A 16,355-nucleotide genomic window follows, 5' to 3' on the forward strand; every position below is an offset into this window, starting at 1 on the left:
CTACTAACTTTTGATCTAAAATGTAGCATCATTCACACAATGATTTCATAATCCTCTCACACACACCTTTTAAATAAACTAAACTCTTATAACATCACTCATGCATCTCTTAAATTAAAAACACTTTCAAACTTTAAAACATCCTACTTTACATCACCAAAGAAATACCTCTCACACCTTTATTCATCATTCAAAACCTTCTAGTCACCGCATTCACACTTAAAGTGTGACTAGAGTTGAGGAATATAACTCAAAACCCACTTTCCTAAGAGTATTTTAGACATGCTTGTCATAATCAAAAAAAGCAAGTAAAAAACAAACAAACAAAAATTGAAACCTCTATTAATTCTCACCGCACACACAAGAGATTGAAAAAATAAAACACACCAGCAACTAATGCTGGAGAAAAGTTACTACTGAAAGTCATGTGTTAGTCTTAAGTATATACAGTGCACTCAATATATTTATATATCTACATCCAAACTCAGTCAGTTACTATGCATCCCCTACGGCAACTCAAAACTTTATTTATAGTCCTCTAATAAACATAAATGGCATTTTAAACACACACTCAACAATGTTTGCAGCAGTATTTGTAAAACCAACTGTGGCTTAAACAGTTCACTGCTTACTCATTTGCATTAGTAAGCATGTTCTGATTTTATCTGTTTTGATTTTATATACTGTTTTGATTGTTTGTTTGTTAATTAGTTAGTTAGTTTATTTGCTTGTTTTAATCAATTTTAAATCATGCTTTTTATTTGTTCTTGTTTCTAATGTCTCTGTAAAGCACTTTTAAATCACCTTGTTGTTGAATTGTGCTATACAAATAAACTTGCCTTGCCTTGCCTTGCATTTTCACACTCACACACACACATCTAAAAATAGCAGCAGGCAGTCAGTGCATTACTGACTCGACACACAGAGATCTCTCACACCAAATTTTCTTATTCTATATTACAACGACGTCTTATATTTACAACCACTGTCAGATCTGTCAGCTTTAGCGCCTACACAATTTTAGACAAATTTAAAATAACCGCCCAGCGGATAAACTCCCTGAGTTTTTTGCGACCAATTAACCAGTATCAAGACTTTAACTGTTTCTGGCCTCATTTCTAAAATCCCTAACTCAATTTAAAAGTGTCCAACACCCAAGGTCCAACCTTTGCTGCCCAAAAAAGCGCAGATACCGTTCCAAACGGTAAGGAGACTCTAACTCCTAGCTTAATTCCAGGATGCCCTGTACCCCACAGTTAAGCCAAACTGAACTAACCCTGTTCGCCGACAGGTCAATGTCGCGCGTCCACGACAAGGAGGGAGCGTAACCTCCGGGCTCTGCGCTTCCTAGAACCCCCACGGTTCCGTTCTAAAATAATTTATAATACTTTGAAACAACAATCAACACCCAACAAAGTGTATGACTGAGGCAGATCGACCCTGATGGACAATGGGGACTCTAACCCACAAAATGACCAACCAAGGTCTGACCTAATGACCAACCGGGACTTTAACCCACAAAATGACCAAATACCCTACCAAACTACTTGAGACTCTAACTCAATTTCTTTGGGACTTCAACCCAGTATTTAAACTTTTCCTGGCAGACTCTAACTGCTTTAGCAGACTTTACTGCTTTCATTTCTTCTTTCTTCTTAGCAGAACTCTAACTGCTTCAACTCATGAGATTTTCATCAAAATCAAAACAGACATCCACCAGTAACTTCAGTGAGTAGACTTAAATTTTATCATGTCCAATTTGGCACACTTTGGAAATAATTCAACAGGTAGTGCCTTACCTTTTGGATAAGCCGGCTTATGCCCACTCACTTCGACCACTGGAATTCATGTCTGCCCGTCAGACCACCTCAGAGACCACCAAATTTCTCCATCTAAACCTCCAATCCTCCCTCCTCAACCACCGGACGAAGCCCCCAAATGTTAAGGTTCAAAATTGAGGAGGGAGAGTACAAACAACTCTTGGTCCAGAGGGTCTTTGGTCAAACAATGATTTTAATGAACACACGTGTGGGAAGACACTCTGTACGCAGACAGCCAGTAGTCCTCGACTTAATCAAAGCATGAACAGATATTTTATAGCATCAGGGTTTGTTTACTGACGCCCCTTCATGCGTCACCGGTACATTTTATACATAGATCAGATCAACACCAGAATGACTTTTCACCTAGAAAATCATCTTCTATTTTCATGGCTTGGTACTTTCCGTTCTTATCTTAAAATGAATTGTTCCTCTTTCTTGCCGAGACAACAAGGACGGTTCCTCTAAATAAATTTAACTAATGTGTGTGTATGTGTTGACCTCACATGCTCTTTGTGTCACCTCTTCACCTACTGTCTGTGTCTCGTCCTCAAATGCTCCTCAAAATAACCTGCCCTTAGACTCTGCTTTCGGTTTCAGTTCTGCAAAAGGCACACTCTGCAAACCTGCAACTTCCTGTCAGCCTGCAACTTAGTCTTTCTGAAAGACACACACTGTTCAACCCCTGAATGCAATATAAACTCCAGATTATATTATTAATGCAATGGTAATAATGACAATTATTTAACAATAGCAGTAAAATAATTTCCCTGCTCCACAACGGCCAACACGTTAACGAGCTAACTGCGCTAACACACTAGTTCCCACCCATGTAATTGAGCATTACATGGCACATCCAACATACTGTTTTACTTTAGTCCATGACTCGCTTACCTTCAGGGTCATACGTCACATGAAAACCAAAATAATTCCAAACGCCAGATCTGAATGAGGGTGGGGGAGGTGCCCTGCGCTCTTCCTTCTGTCTATGCTGTCTGTGTGGAGCGTTCAGTGGATCTGCGCTCGACAGTGCAGCCTAGGCGGAGTAGTCAAACGCAGATTCACTGCGCGCTCCACACAGACAGCATCGTCAGAAGGAAAGTTGATAAAATAAATTACAAATGTTGTATTGTTCGATACATATGCGTACCGAACCGAAAGCACTGTATCGAACGGTTCAATATCGATACGAATATCGTTGCACCCCTAATGCTTACATACACAAACATCACATATATTTATTTTCTAGGGTAAAGGTGGAACACATCTTGCTTTATCTTTGCTTAGTAACTAGTGATGTAGAAGGTGTTAAAGATAAGTATGCCATGAATAAGTCAACAGGAAACGTGTGGGGGGCGAGACGGTTGAAACAAAAATGTTGCAGATAACGGAAACTTGTCTAATTGTTATTAACTGTAACTTTTGCATGTTATGTATTTGCTTGAAGCAAAAAGAGGCATAAATCCTGATAGACAAAATTTTGGAGTGTGCTTTCTAGCGGAGATTTATGCTGATATGGTGATGGTGTATATCTTAACCTGGGTGTGTTTAATAAAATTAAAAGTGTTGCTCACACACACATAAAGAGCATTGAAATTAAGTAAATTAAGATTAAGTAAAGTTAATATAAAGGATAGAGCCTAGAACATGATATTTTGAACCAACTTTGAATAATTAAGGGAACAATAGATGAAAACAGTAGATTAGTGAGGTGTAACAGAGGGAGGCGTTTTGTTTTCTATCCTTTACAGGAGAAGATTCCACAGCGACCACAGGGGTGGTGAGAATCCTGGAAGCCCCAGACTGAAAGGAACCAATCAGAGAAAGGGGGACCCAGAAAAGAAGCACAGAGCACAGAGAACCACAGTTCTAGAAAATGTGTTGTCTAACCCTGATGCACCCGCCAGGGGGAGAGCGGCGGGGTCGGGGGATGCGGGACCCCCGCGGAGGGAGGGAGGAGGTTGGGGTCGCGAGATCCCCCGAGGGGATGGGATGGGAGAGAGAGAGAGAGAGAGAGAGAGAGAGAGGGAGGGAGAGAGAGAGACGTGAGTTTGACAGAGAACACACGTGCAAGCGTGGACGATAAAGTCGTGTAAAAGGTGGTCGTGAAACACCCCGGCGAAAGCACAGCGCGTCGCGCGGCGAGATGATAAGAGCGTGGATGGCGTGCTATATAAGCGTGTCGGGGTTACAGGTTACAGAAGCGGTGTCCGGGCGCGTGCTGTACAACAACAATGGCAACAAGGTGCCAACGAGAAAGAAGAAGACGAAGAAGACAATGTCATGCACTAGACCGTGGGAGCCAAAGAGCACTAAGGTCGGTACAGGTGGATCGCAATCACCAGTGGTGTCATCGTCCTCCTCCTCCTCCCGCTCACCATCGCCGTCGCAATCACCATCACCATCACCAGCGCGTTTGGCGTACGCGGGGTGGCCGGTCGCTCCGTTGTTGCATCCGGCCACATTTCGCTATCGAGGGCTAGGGGTCGAGGAAGACCAAGAGCAGCAGCAGCAGCGGCAGCAGCAGCAGCAGCAACAAGAGGAGAACTCGGAGGAGGAGGAGGAGGAGGAGGAAGAAGAGGAAGAGGCCGAGGAGGATAACGACTCGACAGCCCGAACGCTCGCAGAGGAGGAGCGCTGCTCGGAGGAGCAGGAGGGCGAAGACGACGAGGTAGCGGAACATGGGTTACCGGGTGGTGCGCGCAGACTACGCGAGCACGTCCAAGAAATTCGGCTGCAATTATGCCAGGCTGATGGCTCGCAAGGTGAGCCGAAAGGCACAGAAGGAGACAAAGACACAGGAGAAGGAGACGAAGACACAGAAGAAGAAGAAGAAGAAGCAGCAGACAAAGAAGACGAAGAAGACGTCGACTGCGGGCGGGGGGTTTCGGAGCTTTGGCGGGAGGACGCCGGCCGTGCTTCAGGTGGCGTTGATGATCTTGGGCGCGATCGTGGGCATTGCGATGTCAGTGAAACTCGCGACGCAGATGTAGCCGACGTTTATGACGATGATGACGATGAAGAAGAAGAAGACGAAGACTATGAAGACAAAGACTACGAAGAAGAAGACGACAACGACGACGAAGAGGAAGAAGACGACGACGACGAAGAGGAGGACGACGACGACGACGACGAAGAGGAGGAGGAAGAAGAAGAAGACAACAACGATGACCTCGACCCGCGAGGACGAGGCCCTACCGAAGAGGCCGTGGCGGCGGCGCGAGACGAGGCCTCCTCGTTCATGGCCTACTTCCCGCCGGAGATAGAGGACTCGGTGATTGCCATGACCAACCTGGAAGCAGACAGGCGCAGGCCCGCCATCGACGGATGGAAGCCCATGGGCCGCGTCGAGTTCCGAGCCTACGTGGGGCTGCTCGTGCTCGCCGGCATGTAAAGGTCCCGGGGAGAGGCCTGCGAGAGCCTGTGGGACGCCGAGAGCGGCAGGTCCGTGTTCAGAGCCACGATGCCGCTCAAGACCTTTCGAGCCTACTTGAGCGCGCTGCGCTTCGACGACAGAGAGACCAGACGAGCAAGGCGAGGCGAGGGCGGCGGCGTCAGCGATAGCTACGACAAACTGGCCCCCATCAGAGCCGTGTGGGACGAGTGGTGCGCGAGGTTGCCCGCCATGTACCGCCCGGGACCGGAGGTCACCGTCGACGAGAGACTGGTGCCGTTCAGAGGTATGTGATGTGTGTTTGTGTGGCTGTGGCGTGCGGATGAAAGGAGGAAGAGGAGCGGGAACAACGACAACACTAGCTTTCTGCTATTGTCGTCGTCGGGTTCTGCGGCTGTGCTTTTACATGACTTTATCGTCCACGCTTGCACGTCTGTCAAACTCACGTCTCTCCCTCTCTCTCTCTCCTCTCCTCTCCCTCTCTCTCCCTCTCTCTCTCTCTCTCCCTGTTTCGCCTTCAGGACGGTGTCCGTTCAGACAGTACATGCCCAGCAAACCAGCCAGGTACGGGATCAAGATATGGATGGCGTGCGACGTGCGTTCCAGCTACGCGTGGAAGATGCAAGTCTACACCGGCAAGCCGGACAAGCGCGGCCCTCCCGAAAAGCACCTGGCCACTTGAATGGTCGTGGACCTCACCGAGGGATTGATGCCGGGACGCAACGTCACGTGCGACAACTTTTTCACCTCGCCGACAGGCTCTATCGCGAAAGAGGCCACACCGTGCTGGGCACTCTGCGTTCGAACAGACCCGAGATCCCCAGAGAACTGCGCTGCGTCAAGGGCAGGGCCGTGGCTCCGTTGAATCCGTAGTACTCGGCGGCTCCGCGGGACGAGGAGGAGGAGGAGGAAGAGGGCTCGACACGATCATCCTCTCCTACGTGGCCAAGAAGAACAAGAACGTGCTGCTCCTCACCACCGCTCCTTGTTACCACCACCGCTCCGACCCCAAACCCCGGCCTAGCTGCCGCAGTAGCGACAGCGGCGGAAAACCTCCCTTGGTGCTGCATTACAACCGCACCAAGGGAGGCGTCGACAACCTGGACAAGGTCGTGAGCACGTACAGCTGCAGGAGAAAGACCTGCAGGTGGCCGTCACGTACTGTCCCAACTGCGCTGCTTCTTCCCGCACCGCCGCTCCCCAGATGCCACCGACGTCGTAATAACACAAACACCCCACGGGGGTCCTAGCGACCCCAACCCTATCATCATCATCATAACACACATATGCCCGAGGGGGTGCTTAGCCTTGTTCACCCCAGCTGTGAAACTCAGAAATCAGTCTTACTTGTTATCATATATCGTCCACCTGGGCCTTACACAGAGTTTCTGTCTGATTACACAGACTTTTTATCTGATTTAGTACTTAGCTCAGATAAAATAATTATTGTGGGTGATTTTAACATCCATGTAGATGATAAAAATGACAGCCTTAACATGGCATTTAATCTGTTATCAATCTCTGTCTCTCTTCCACAGCATGTCTTTCATCATGTTTTCCTTATCTCACCCCAACCGGTCGCAGCAGATGGCCGCCCCTCCCTGAGCCTGGTTCTGCCGGATGTTTCTTCCTGTTAAAAGGGAGTTTTTCCTTCCCATTGTCGCCAAAGTGCTTGCTCATGGGGGTCATATGATTGTTGGGTTTTTCTCTGTACCTATGAAGCGCCTTGAGGCGACTTTTGTTGTGATTTGGTGCTATATAAATAAAATTGAATTGGATTGAATTGAAGTAAACTTAATGGGATAAATTAGGAATTATGTCGTGTTTCTTACAAAAAACGAAAAGGGGGAGAACTGTCATGTAATTAATATATCCTTAGTATCCTTATTTTCTTATTATATTGTTTTATGTACTTTAATAATGAAGGTCTGTAGAGCAAGGCCACTTTTGATTCATAAACTAAGTGCTCAGCCAGACTGAAAACGGGAAGTGTAGAGCTGTACAGTATATTAATAAATACAGGAAGCCAGACAGAAAAGAGGAACTTTGCCATATAAGCAATGGTTGTATTGAAACTGTGATGTGTAAAGTACCAAAATAACACCTATATGTGAGACGTTCTTAGATTCTAATGTTAGAGATCCTCCGTTTGGGCTGTGCAGGGGTCTCTCTCTTCCAGAAGATAAAAAGAAATAAAAGTGTTTTAACACACTATGAGTCGGTTTTCTCTGTTCTGTCATGGGGACAAAAGAATTGGGGTTTAATACCTTCATTTGATGAAACTGCGACAGCAGGTGGAGCAAGAGCAACAATATATCTAATGGTGTCAAATGATACCTTGGGGTTACCTCTGCTCTCAGAAACTAGGTCTGAAAAATAGGCAGCCCTCGCATCTTGAACTGAAGTGTTAAAAGAAAATAAAAGATCATTTAAATAAAGGAGCTGGACATGGAAACGTGTTTTCCTCCATAAATGCTCAACTTTACAGCAGCAACGCTTTAAACAGCGAATGCTGTCATTTATCCAGGGGGACAACTTTGAAACCGGAGCTAGTCTGGATTTGACAGGACAAACATTGTCTAAAATAGAAAGACAAGAACTATTAAGAAGATTTGTTAGAAGATGAACATGGTTATAAGGAGGTAAAACTGAACAAAAAGCATCAGAACATTTAACAGCAGTAGTGGAATTTAAGATGCCACATGATGAACAGGAGAGAGGGAGAGATGGAAAAACAAGTTACAATAAAAAATGTCCTCAGGACAAATAAAATCAATGTTTAAACCTAAAGTAAAAACAAGTTCCAGTGTGTATCCTTTGGTATTTGTGGGACAAGACACATGCTGTGTAAAATGGAAAGACTCCATGACGCTAAGGAAACCTATTAAAATCCCCGACTATAAGCAGTCTGGACAGCTTGAAGGAGGAGGATAAAAATTCACCAAACTCCTTTAAAAACCTGCTATTTAGGCCAGGTGGATAATTCACTATAGCACAGTAAAATGTTTCTTTATTTCCAATTCTAACCACCTGTATTTCAAATGATGAAAAGTGTCCGACCATTGAGGCATGACAGTAAAACGGGCTTCCAACACCGCAGCGAGACCTCCTCAACCAGACCTCGGAGGATGGCTGATGAAGGACTAACCACCCAGGCAATGTTTGATGAGGGATGAATAGTCACAATTGCGCTGCCAAGTAAAAAAATAAGAAATCCAGTTTTTTGGAAAGAATAAAATCGTTCCCCAAGAATGTTTTATTAGTCATTGATCAGACGTTTAAAAGCGCCATGCTCAACAAGGACACCTGGACACCTGCTCTTTTTCCTTCACCATTTTGCAAAGATTTTCTGTGTTTTTAACTAGCCCACAGGCACCACTGATGATACCTGATGAAGATCCAGACACCGGTGTGTTGGTGTCGGCAGTGAGGATGGAAAATACCGCAGGAGGATGAGGTATCTTGACCAAACATAGAGGATCGGATGGATAACAGCGTCAGGCAATCGTAGACTAAGGCAGCCAACGCATGAGTGACAAAAAGCGAAAGTAAAAAGGCTGAGGAAAACAGCACAGAGAAACCTCCAAAAGTTGATTCAATTCATCTGGACTTCTTCAGTCTCAGCTGGCTGCAGGTTTCCCCAATCTTATAAACAGTACATTTGCATAATGACTGAAACCAGCCCACTGAAGTAACAATGGGCTGGGAGGTCAGTTCCTACATCATAATTATGCAAATTCTCATGACCATTGATCAACAACCACAGATCAAAGCACAGAGAAACCATGGCCGGCAGCTGCAAAGCTAAACACAGGCACCATCATATCGGAAGAGCACCAGGGCCCGGCATGGCCCCTACAGGCTGAAGAAGCTGACTGCGCTCCATGAGCGTCTGGCAGCACAAATGAACCAGCTGCTAGTTGATGAGAGACACCCAGAATGGCTAACTGAAGGCCGGACAGAAAGGGATTGGTCCCATGCTACTACCAGCCAATAACTTGTCTCAGTACCACATGGAAGCTCCTGTCAGGTATCATAAAGGCTAAGATGAGCAGGTACATGGATCAATACATGAGCGGGGCACAGAAAGGGATTGGCAAGATTACCAGAGGCACAAAACACCCGCTACTGGTAGATCGAGCAGTTGCCTGAGACTGCAAGACTAGCCTGACTAACATGCGCACTTTCCTGATTGAGTACAAAAAGGCCAATGCCTCAGTACCCCACACCTGGATCCTGGAACGCTTAGAATTGTACAAGATAAACAGGACCAAGAACCTTCATCAGGCAACTCAAGGATGTGGCATGCACCACTAGAGGCCAACTTCAAGCCCATAGCCATCAAGTGCAGGATCTACCAAGAGATGCGCTGTCCCCACTGCTTTTCTGCATAGGCCTGAACCTCCTCAGTGAGATCATTAACAAGACACCCTACGGATACCGGCTACGGAATACAGCTTGATGTCAGCCACCTCCTCTACAGGGATGACATCAAGCTGTATGTCAAGAGTGAAAGAGAGATCAATTCACTGATTCACACCAGCAGGATATACAGCTATGACATCGGAATGTCGTTCAGACAGGAGAAGTGTCTGAATGACATTCTCTCGCACTTTTTTTCCGCTTCACTCAGCATGCAAGCCTTGTGCTTTACGCTGGGATGAGGGGGGAGGAGCCAGGGACAACAACTACTGCAACTGCAACTCAGTTGCAGATGATAAAGGATTCAGAAAGTTTATTCATGCAGGTCCATATAACATAGAATATCCATCCGATCCTCTATGATAAGTCAAGATGACTTATCCTCCTGCGGTATTTTCCATCCTCCGCTGCCGACACCGGTGTCTGGATCTTCGTTAGGTGTCATCAGTGGCGCCTTTCTGTGTCCGCGCAAGTCACGGAGAAGGAGAGGAAAAAGAGCAGGTGTCCAGGTAAAACTCAGACTGTTCTGGAAGCGGGGACTAACTGTGCCTGGATCTATGAGACGGCGCTACCTCAGGAGTGTTCATCCAGACTCTCCTGTTGTTTGGCCTTCCATCCCCGCGGTGAGTGGAATTTATGAACGTCGCGGATCAAACTCTCTGTTTCTTTGTCCCCTAAATCGGGCCGCTTCTGTTAATAATATGTCTTCTACTTCGCTGAGAGTGGCGCTTTTCAACGCTCGATCAATGACTAATAAAACGTTCCTGCTGAACGATTTTATTCTTTCCAAGAAACTGGGCTTCTTATTTCTAACCGAAACCTGGCAGCGCGATGGTGACTTTTCATCCTTGATTGAACTCTGTCCGAGTGGGTACTCATTCATCAGCCAGCCTCGGACGTCGGGTTGAGGAGGAGGTGTCGCTGCGGTGTTTGGAAGCCGGTTTTACTGTCGCGCAGTGTTGGTCGGACATTTTTCATCCTTTGAACTACAGCTGGTTAGAATTGATTGATTGATTGATTGATTGAATCTTTATTTTGAACATGTTGAAAAAGTATAAAAAAAAATAGAATTAAAAGAGACAAATGAACAAAGCAAACAAAAGGAAAACGAGCAACCACAACTCCAAATAACGTCCATGTTCAAAAAGGAGCAGGAAGAAGCATAAGCTTATTTAATCCCACCCCTTTTCCACTATCTAGTATCAATAGACTACAGAAATACCTCCTTGTAATTACATTATATGTTATGTGTAATTTTTTTTTTTTTTTTTTTTTTAATATATACACATATATGTTTCTATCTATCCATACCTACGTATATACACACATACGCACATATACACATTTTCAATAACCCCATTAACACCTGAAGGATACACAACCTACAATTTTATATATATTTAATATATAAACACCCAGCACGCCCCTGCGGGCGGTTTATCCTTCAAGCTCGGGTCCTCTACCAGAGGCCTGGGAGCTTGAGGGTCCTGCGCAGTATCTTAGCTGCTCCCAGGACTGCGCTCTTCTGGACAGAGATCTCCGATGTTATTCCCGGGATCTGCTGGAGCCACTCGCCTAGCTTGGGAGTCACCGCACCTAGTGCTCCGATTACCACGGGGACCACCGTTACCTTCACCCTCCACATCCTCTCGAGCTCTTCTCTGAGCCCTTGGTATTTCTCCAGCTTCTCGTGTTCCTTCTTCCTGATATTGCTGTCATTCGGAACCGCTACATCGATCACTACGGCCGTCTTCTTCTGTTTGTCTACCACCACTATGTCCGGTTGGTTAGCCACCACCATTTTGTCCGTCTGTATCTGGAAGTCCCACAGGATCTTAGCTCGGTCATTCTCCACCACCCTTGGGGGCATCTCCCATTTTGACCTCGGGACTTCTAGGTTATACTCAGCACAGATGTTCCTGTACACTATGCCGGCCACTTGGTTATGGCGTTCCATGTATGCCTTGCCTGCTAGCATCTTGCACCCTGCTGTTATGTGCTGGATTGTCTCTGGGGCATCTTTACACAGCCTGCACCTGGGGTCTTGCCTGGTGTGATAGACCCCAGCCTCTATGGATCTTGTACTCAGAGCTTGTTCTTGTGCTGCCATGATTAGTGCCTCTGTGCTGTCTTTCAGTCCAGCTTTGTCCAGCCACTGGTAGGATTTCTGGATATCAGCCACCTCCTCTATCTGCCGGTGGTACATACCGTGCAGGGGCCTGTCCTTCCATGATGGTTCCTCGTCTCCCTCCTCTTTCTTGGGTTTCTGCTGCCTGAGGTATTCACTGAGCACTCGGTCAGTTGGGGCCATCTTCCCAATGTATTCTTGGATGTTCCTTGTCTCATCCTGGACTGTGGTGCTGACACTCACCAGTCCCCGGCCCCCTTCCTTCCGCTTAGCGTACAGCCTCAGGGTGCTGGACTTGGGGTGAAACCCTCCATGCATGGTCAGGAGCTTTCTTGTCTTTATGTCAGTGGCTTCTATCTCCTCCTTTGGCCAGCCTATTACCCCAGCAGGGTACCTGATCACGGGCAGGGCGTATGTGTTGATGGCCCGGATCTTGTTCTTACCATTCAGCTGACTCCTCAGGACTTGCCTGACCCTCTGCAGGTACTTGGTGGTTGCAGCCTTTCTAGCGGCCTCTTCATGGTTCCCATTTGCCTGCGGGATCCCCAGGTACTTGTAACTGTCCTCTATGTCTGCAATGTTGCCTTCTGGTAGTTCAATCCCCTCAGTTCTGACTACCTTCCCTCTCTTTGTTACCATCCGACTACACTTCTCCAGTCTGAACGACATTCCAATGTCATTGCTGTATAGCCTGGTAGTGTGGATCAGTGAATCGATGTCTCGTTCACTCTTGGCATACAGCTTGATGTCATCCATGTACAGGAGGTGGCTGACAACTGCTCCGTTCCGTAGTCGGTATCCGTAGCCAGTCTTGTTAATGATCTCACTGAGGGGGTTCAGGCCTATGCAGAACAGCAGTGGGGACAGAGCATCTCCTTGATAGATCCCGCACTTGATGGTAACTTGTGCTATGGGCTTGGAGTTGGCCTCTAGTGTTGTACGCCACATCCCCATTGAGTTCCTGATGAAGGCTCTTAGGGTCCCGTTGATCTTGTACAATTCTAGGCATTCCAGTATCCAGCTGTGGGGCATTGAGTCATAGGCCTTCTTGTAATCAATCCAGGCAGTGCACAGGTTGGTCAGTCTGGTCTTGCAGTCTCGGCTGATTGTTCTGTCTACCAGTAGCTGGTGTTTTGCACCTCTGGTATTCTTGCCAATTCCTTTCTGTGTCCCGCTCATGTATTGACCCATGTGCCTGTTCATCTTAGCCGATATGATGCCTGACAGGAGCTTCCATGTAGTACTGAGGCAGGTTATTGGTCCCTTCTTGGGGTCCTTGGGGATCAGGACCGTCCGGCCTTCAGTTAGCCATTCCGGGTGTCTCTCGTTAACTAGCAGCTGGTTCATTTGTGCTGCCAGACGCTCGTGGAGTGCAGTCAGCTTCTTCAGCCAGTAGGCGTGAACCATGTCGGGCCCTGGTGCTGTCCAACTCTTCATACTGGAGACCCTTTCTTGGATATCTGCCACTGTGATGGTTACTGGACCCTGTTCAGGGAGGTCGCTGTGGTCTGCCCTCAGATCCTCTAGCCACTGAGCATTGCCGTTATGGGTTGCGTCCTTCTCCCATATGCTCTTCCAGTATTGCTCCGTCTCCAGCCTTGGTGGTGCTGTTCTCTTATTGTTCCCTTGCCACTGAGAGTACACCTTTGCTGGTTCTGTGGAGAACAGCTGGTTTATTCTCCTGCCTTCTATCTCTCTGGTGTACCTCCTCAAGCGGCTGGCCAAGGCTGTGAGTCTTTGCTTGGCAGTTTCCAAGGCCTCAGGTATGGACAGCTTGCTGTATTTCTTAGGCACCTTATTTGTCGCACCTTTCTGCAACTCTGTTAGTTGGCTAACCTCCCTCCGTGCTACTTTGATCTTGCCCTCTAGCCTCCTTCTCCATGGAGGGTACTGCCCCTTGTGGCTGTTCAACTTGTAGCCAAGCATCTCACTGATCACTGCTGTTAGTGTCGGTAATCGTGGTTGTAGGTATTGCCCGTAGTGCTGCATTAACATCATCTAGCAGACCTTCTGAGGGTACTTCACGTACTTCTTGGTAACCGGCTACGGGGGATCCAGGTTTCAAGCTTGGCCATGATCCTATTTTTCAGGTCAGTTCCTCTCGCACTCAACGAGCATTCCAACAACGCCCTGTTTTCGTCCCTTGCCCACCGATGCCTTCTTGTTCCAGTAGCCCACTTTTCGTCAGGGTGCCCTGGTTCCTCAACACCTGACGCGGACCTTGTTGATCCGGGCGACGTCCGAGCCGGCATGCCTTCATATTTATCTGTCTCGCTCATGTCTGCGGTAGGCTTGCTTAGCATAGGGGGTCTAGCCTTAGGACCCTTACTGGATACAGACGCCCCAGGCAGGAATCGAACTTGCGATCCTCTGTTCCAAAGGCGTGTAGTTTAACCACTACGCTATCCAGCTGCTAATATATATATATATATATATATATATATACATACACACATACATACACACACACATATATATATATATATATATATATACACACACATACATATATATACATACACATATATATATATATACATATACACATACACATACATACATATACATACATACACATACACATACACATACATATATACCCATACCAACAAACCCGTGCATGCGCACACACATGAAAATATTAGACAAGAACACCCTATCAAATCTCTACCTTTTCCCTGTACCCTGTAAAAACCATATCCTTAAACCGCTTTTTAAACTGCGCCATGCTTGGACATTGCTTCATATCTTTACTTAGTCTGTTCCACAGCTTCACTCCACACACAGAGATGCAAAAACTTTTTAATGTTGTACGGATACGAGGATGTTTTAAATTTAATTCCCCCCTCAAATTGTATCCCTTTTAGAAAACATTTTTAGAATATTGTCAGGAAGCAGGTTATTTATTGCTTTATATATAATTTGTGCTGTGAGAAAATGAACCAGATCTGTGAATTTTAGAATTTTTGATTTTAAGAATAGTGGATTTGTATGATCTCTGTAACCAGTTTTATGGATTATCCTTATGGCCCTTTTTTGTAATATAAAGATTGATGATAGCGAACATTTGTAAGTATTGCCCCAAACCTCTGCACAGTAATTCAAATACGGTGCAATCAGGGAACAATAGAGAATGTGGAGTGATTTGTGGTCCAGAATGTGTTTTACTTTACTCAAGATTGAGACACTTCTTGAAATTTTGTTATGTATATGATTTATATGAGACTTCCAGTTTAATTTATCATCTATAATCACACCAAGAAACTTATGTTCAAGTACTCTTTCAATTTCCACACCATCTACATGAATCTGCACTTGTGCATTTCTAAGGGAATTCCCAAATAAGATAATTTTAGTTTTACTTAGATTTAGCGATAGTTTGTTCCTGTTAAACCATTTTTTAATTTTGCACATTTCTGAAGTAATTGTATCCAGCAGCTCCTTTAGATTCCCCCCAGAACAAAAAATATTTGTTGAAATAAAGATCCATTTTACTGCGCTGTAGTGTATCGTCCACCTGGCCTAAACACTATGTTTTTAAAGGAGTTCAGTGACTTTTTATCCTCGACTTTGAAGCTGTCCAGACTGGTTATAGTCGGGGATTTTAATATACACGTTGATGTTGACTCTGACCTCTTTGCCAGAGGTTTCCTTAGCGTCATGGATTCTTTTCATTTTACTCAGCATGTGTCTGGTCCCACACACACCAAAGGACACACACTGGACCTTGTTTTTACTTTAGGTTTAAACATTGATTTTATTTGTACTGAGGACATTTTTATTTCGGATCATCATTGTATTCTTTTTAATCTGTCTTTTCATTTGTCCTTCTCTCCTATTCGACACGTGGTTAGCTCTCGCATCTTAACTTCCTCTAGTGCTGTTAAATTTTCCGATGCTTTTAATTTGGTTTTATCTCCCTATAATGATGTTCATTTTTTAACAAATCTTTTTAATAATCATTGTCTTTGTATTTTAGACAATGTTTGTCCTGTCAAAGTTAGACTAGCTCCGGTTTCAAAGTCGTCTCCCTGGTTAAATGACAGCATTCGCTTCTTAAAGCGTTGCTGCCGTAAGGTTGAGCGTTTATGGAGGAAAACGCATTTGCATGTCCATCTCCTTTATCTAAAGGACCTTTTAGTCTCTTTTAACACTTCAGTTCGAGATGCGAGGGCGGCCTATTTCTCAGACTTAGTGTCTAAGAGCAGAGGTAACCCTAAGGTACTATTCGACACCATTAGTGATATTGTTGCTCCTGCTCCACCTGCTGTCCCAATTTCATCAAATGAAGATTGTGAAAAATTTCTTTCTTTCTTCGTTGAAAAAGTCAGTAACGTGAGGAACAGTATCTCTCCTTCTGTGTCTCTCTTGTTTAAAAATGTCTTTCAGTCTATTGGTCCCTGTGTGCTCACAATTACTAATACCTCACTGGTTTCTGGTCAGGTCCCTGTTTATTGTAAGAATGCTGTTATTCACCCACTGTTAAAAAAACCTAAGCTTGATGCTTCTCTTCTCAGTAGCTACAGACCGATTTCAAAATTACCGTTCATTTCTAAGATTTTAGAAAAGGTTGTGGCTAAGCAGCTTATAG

Source organism: Rhamphochromis longiceps, linkage group LG16 (assembly GCF_057381845.1).
Source record: "Rhamphochromis longiceps isolate RC_006_pf linkage group LG16, R_longiceps_female_GT1.1, whole genome shotgun sequence".
NCBI lineage: Eukaryota > Metazoa > Chordata > Actinopteri > Cichliformes > Cichlidae > Rhamphochromis > Rhamphochromis longiceps.